Source organism: Rattus rattus, chromosome 7 (genome assembly GCF_011064425.1).
Source record: "Rattus rattus isolate New Zealand chromosome 7, Rrattus_CSIRO_v1, whole genome shotgun sequence".
Classification (NCBI taxonomy): Eukaryota; Metazoa; Chordata; class Mammalia; order Rodentia; family Muridae; genus Rattus; species Rattus rattus.
Window position 1 is genome coordinate 37,273,767 of NC_046160.1, and position 5,781 is coordinate 37,279,547.

At 44.2% G+C, this 5,781-nt stretch overlaps 1 pseudogene; it reads left to right on the plus strand.

The window, feature by feature from the left end:
* The first annotated feature begins 231 nt into the window (after positions 1 to 231).
* Positions 232 to 1,067, plus strand: LOC116905650 (annotated as a pseudogene).
* The last annotated feature ends 4,714 nt before the right edge of the window (positions 1,068 to 5,781 follow it).

Below are 5,781 nucleotides of genomic sequence, written 5' to 3' on the forward strand. Positions count from 1 at the left end.
TTTTTTAAAAAAAAAAAAAAAAAAAAAAGGAGTCAAGAGAGAGCTAGCAGGCAGCAGGCGGGCGGGTGGCCGGCCGGCACGGAGGGAGGGAACAAGCAAGCGGTGAGCAAGCCAGCGAGGGCGCCTGGGTCCCAAGGGCAGTGGAGATTCCTCAGGCCCCTCCAGTGCCCTCCTCGGAGCCCACAGCACCTCGAGCACCCAGCGGAGCGAACGCGGTCCGTCCGACCGGCCATGGCCTGGTTGCTGAAATTGGATCAGGAAGTGAAGCTCAAGGTTGATTCTTTCAGGGAGCGGATCACAAGTGAGAAGACTTGGTGGCAAATTTTTTCCCAAAGAAGTTATTAGAACTTGATAGTTTTTTGAAGGAACCAATCCTAAATATCCATGACCTAACTTAGATCCACTCAGACATGAATCTCCCAGTCCCTGACCCCATTCTCCTCACTAATAGCCACGATGAACTGGATGGTTCCACTTACAAGAAGTGCAGGTTGGATGAATGTGAAGAGGTCTTCCAAGCAACCAAGGTGTTTGTGATGCCCAACGGGATGTTGAAAAGCAACCAGCAGCTTGTGGACACTATTGAGAAAGTAAAACCTGAGATTCGGCTGCTGATCGAGAAATGTAACACGGTCAAAATGTGGGTTCAGCTCTTGATTCCCAGGATAGAAGATGGGAACAACTTTGGGGCATCGATTCAGGAGGAAACAGTTGCAGAGCTAAGAACTGTCGAGAGTGAAGCTGCATCTTATCTAGACCAGATTTCTAGATATTATATTACAAGAGCCAAATTGGTTTCTAAAATAGCTGAATACCCCCATGTGGAGGACTATCGCCGCACTGTCACAGAGACTGAGCCTCTGCCTCATCATCTCAGAGCTGAGGAATCAGTATGTCACACTCCATGACATGATCCTGAAAAACATTGAGAAGATCAAACGGCCCCGAAGCAGCAATGCAGAGACACTGTACTGAGGCCAGGGCCAGGGCCAGGGGACTTTGTGAGTCTGGCTCAAGACGGACATTGCCTTGGTTTGTTATATGACTATCGTGATGGGGAAACTGGCTGGAAATAGTAATCGCACCTCTCTGTTTTTAGTTAGAGTCTAATGAAATTCTCATCTAGTTCTGTGAAAAAAAAAAAAAGGAGTCAAGGCCTCTCTACTTCTAAGGTTCCTCTCACTGTTTATAAGTTTACCAGCTGTCCCCATCTCTGCCGGTGACGCAGTAATTTTGCAGTGCAAGAGATATTTTTGGGGACAGATGTCTGTTATTCTTCCGTCTCCAAGGCCAGGGAGGCCAGTGGAGGGGGTGATGAGCTTTGCTTTTCCTGTTGGGGGCACATCCTGTTGGAAACTTGGCTGTTACAACCTCTCAACCAGAGCAAACAAACAAACAAGTCGAACCTCACCTGCATCCTGCTGCACAAACACATACACACACATGCACACACAAATGCATTGATACACATGCATAAATACATGCATATGCATGCACATGCACACGCATATATACATACACATGCATACACACACTCACATACAGGGACACCCACACATGCATACACACCCTACTGTTTTTCTAGGCTCCTCTCTGTATTATCTGTAGTACTGCTTTCCATCGCTATGATAAAATATCTGAGATAATTAGTTTATAAAGAGGGAAAGAGTCTTTTGGCTTACAATCCCTTGGCCTTGACTGCTTTGGAGATTTGAGGTCGTCATGGCAGAAGCTGGGAGATGGAAAAGGATACACAGTCAGACTGCGGTCCCTCAGTCTTCAAGCCCATATTCCTGGATCCAACTCCTCCCCTGGCCCCCGCCCACTCCTAAAGTTGTCGTTGTCTCCTGATACAGAGAGCTAAGGACTAAGTTTGTAGCCTGCAGGCCACTGGGGACACTTGAGACCCAAACTGTGGCCATGGTTAAGAATGGCAGATCTACTCCAGGACATGAAGAAACTATAGAAAAGAATGAAAGAAAAAAAAGATACCATGTGTGACTCCGTGGCCCACACGGAACAGAGGCTTTCATTTTGACATACTTTGTGTATATTCTTTATATTATAATGTATATATAATATATATTTTTAATATGTAGGTTTAAAGCAGTATTATTGAAGTAAAATTTCCATGACATTTCACATGTCTTTTTTATTAATATTTATTTAATGTGTACAAGTACATTGTAGCTGTCTTCACACACACCAGAAGAGGGCATCAGATCTCACTGCAGATGGTTGTGAGCCACCATTGTAGTTGCTGGGACTTGAACTCGGGTTCTCTAGAAGAGCAGTCAGTGCTCTTAACCACTGAGCCATCTCTCCAGCCCAAATTTACCTTTCATAAGTGGCTATTGCAGTGACCTGGGAAACTCTACAGCTCTGTGTGAGCATTAGAGCATCCCTGTCACCTCCTCATGCTCACTCCAGTCCACCCCATGTCACAACCCTAGCTTCGGAGTGGTGCTGACCCAATGGGTTTGCTTTCTGGGAACTTCACAGCAACGTCAGGTACATGACATTGTGTCATGGTATCATGTGTGTCTGGTTCCATTGTCCGCATGATTTCAGATGCCGCAGTGACTTCAGCTCATCCAGTGTAGCGCAGGTACTCACATGGTCTGACACGATGTGGGGATCAGTCATTGTGAACCAAAACCTCTAAACAGATGAGCCAAGCAAGCCTCTCTCATTTACAATTTTTTTCAGATTATTTTATTCTGCCTGTAGGAGTGTATCTCCTGCATGTGGGAAGCCTAAGGAGGTCAGAAGAAGGCGTGGAATCCCCATAAAGTGGATTTTGGATGGTCGTGAGCCACCATGTAGGAGCTGCAACCAAACCTGGGTCCTCTTCAAGAACAATAAGTGCTCTTAATGACTGTACCATCTCTCCAGCCCCTCCTTTCCCTTTCTTAAAAAAAGTATATTTTGTTGATTGTTTGTCTCTGCATGTGCGCACACACTCGCTGTGGTTAACAAGAGGAAGTCAGAGGACGACTGTTGGGAGTCAGTTTTCTCTTTCCTGCATCTGGGTCAGAGGGATCAGACTCAGGTCGTTGGGCTTGGTGTTCAGAGCCTTTGCACAGTGGTGAGCCACCACTAACTCATCCTTAAAGCTGTTGTAGTAACAGAAAGTAAAACCCAGCACACTTCAGTGGCTTGTTCTTTACCATTGTTGAAAACCATCCCAGGGTCAGTTAAAACATTTCTGTCCATTCGTCGCCTGTAGCCAGTTGCATTTTGTTCTGTTTGAGGGCTGTTGGAAGCAATGCTGCTTGGAGGCAGAGGTGAGTGGATCTAAGTTCCAGGCCAGCCTGGTCTACAGAGTGAGGTTTAGGAGAGCCAGGGCTACACAGAGAAACCATGTCTTGATAGACCAAAGAGAAAAGAAGTGTCAACAGCTTTGCCTGTGCCTGCTGCTTTATCGATTTTTTCTTGAATTGACTCCCAGGGGGAATTTTTAGAGTATATAATAAAATTATTGTTAACTTTTAACTTTTTCCTTTTTTTTCTTTTTTCTTTTTTTCTTTCTTCTTTTTTTTTGTTTTTTGTTTTTTGTTTTGTTTTTTTTGGGGGGGGTGCTTTTTGTTTCTCTGTCTTGAGACAGGGTCTCATGTAGCCCAGGCTGGCCTCAAATGCACTATGTAGCGGAACATAACCTGGAACTCTTTGTCCTCCTCCAAGGATTATGGGTGTGTGTCCTAACCTGTGCTGGTTAGTTTTAACTGTCAGCTAGAAGAGCCTTAAGAAGGACTCTTTCAGTTCAAGATGGTCTGAGGGCGTGTATGTGTGTATGTGTGTGTGTGTGTGTGTGTGTGTGTGTGTGTGTGTGTAGGGCATTGTTGTTGTTGTTGTTGTTGTTAATTAATATAGGGAACCCCAGCCAGTTGTGAGTAGCTTCCACTCTTTGGATAAGGGGGGGTCCTGAACTATAAATGAAGAGAAAGCGAGATGAAAAAAAAATTCATGTGTCTGTTCTCGACTGTGGGTGTCATCCTTTGAGTTCCAACCCTGAATTCCCTGCAATAAAACACCATAACCTAGAGTTCCACCCTGGCATGCTTTCTGTGAAGGTATTTTTCACAGCAATAGGAACACCAGAACACCACACCACCAATTTTTAACCTTTAACTAAACTAGCAAACTATTCATTACAAGGTGGCTATGCCATTTCACATTTCCACCAGGAACTTGAGCATAGAAACATGGGAAGATGGGACATTCTCCATGTCCATCACAAAGATGGTGGCTTTACACCCTGTGATAAAGGCAGGTAAAGGCGTTAAATATCTGATGGATTTACTTCATCAACGTTTTGCAACTCACAGCAGGTTTCAGAACAACAACCCAAAGATCTTAAGAAAACTGTCCATTTTCACTCCCACAGCTAAACAGAATTGGGACCTAAGGTTATAGACTACCAAGGGAATCCTGCAAGCTAATGATTAGCTTTGGATTCGTCCAGGCTTCTCTGTGTAGCATTCCTTACTTCTAGATTTTATGGTAGGTCCCCATGCGGAACGAAGATCTTTACTCCTACCATTGGATAAAGTAAACTGGAGAATGTCTCCAGACCCAACTGTGGCATAAAAAGGCAGAGGAAGGGAAAGGCCATGTTTCTGGATTTATGGCTGGTTTTTGTGGAGAAGGTTCTGATTTGACTCATCTTTAGAGAAAATGATTCTAGTTTCTAAGGCTTATTTTGAAGTAGAGACCAGCAGGAAGATCAGAGAGACCTTGATCCTTGTAGATCTCACCAGGTAGACCAGTTGGCCTCTAGTTCCCCAGGGACACTCTTCTGTACAATTGCTTCTGGTTCTTGAATCCATGTGTTTATAGTTAGGAAGTATGTTTTTTTTTTTTTCTGGTATCTGTGTGTGTGTGGTATGTGTGTATGCTTGCATGTATGTGAGTGCACATGAGTAGCAGCCTGGAATTGATATTAAAAGGGTTTTTTTTTTTTTTTTTAATTTATTGCTTTTCAAGCTTCTACAAGACCTTGACTCTTGAGGCAGGATCAGACTGACCTCAAATTCTCTACAGCAGAGGCTAGACTTCTGATCTTCTAGCCTCCACCTCCCAAGTGCTGGCTTTATAGCCGTATGTTCTTATACCTAGTTTTTATGTGGTTCCTGGACTCAAACCCAGGACTCTGTGCAGGATCACAAGCAAGTGCTCTACCAACTAAGCCACTGTTCAGTGGCTGACTGCTTCTGAAGCCTTATCCTGTGGTTTAGCTGAAAGTATTCTGCATATCCAAGTGCCATACTTAAGGGTTAAGGTTTTTGGAGCTCCAGCAGACATTTAGAATTGCAAATCTTTAAAAATCGCTGCCACCCTTGCTAGTGTGGAATGTCACCGCAGCATGGATCTAATTTGCATTTCTCCCATGACTAATGGTGTCGAGGATCTATTATGCATGGGAAGCCACTTGTCTGTGAATTTATGTTCAAATATTTTGCCTATTTTAAGAGCCTCGCACTCTGCTGAATGAGCAAAGCGGGGTTATCCCGCCTCTGTTAAAGCCAGTTGTCTGCCTTCTGCAGTTAAATTGGAAAACTCTTCACATCTTTTGAGCGTTTGCTGATACTGTCTGCCAGTTTCCATTTTGTCTTCTCACCTCTCTCATCATGCCTTCTGAAGCACAAAGGTGTTTTATTCTGACGGAGTTCCATTTCCCCAGCATTGGTTTGTTCTGTATCTAAGAACTCTTAGTCTCAGCTCGCAAAGATTTTGTTGTTGCTTGTCATGTTTTGTGTTGTGTTGTTTGAGATGGGATCC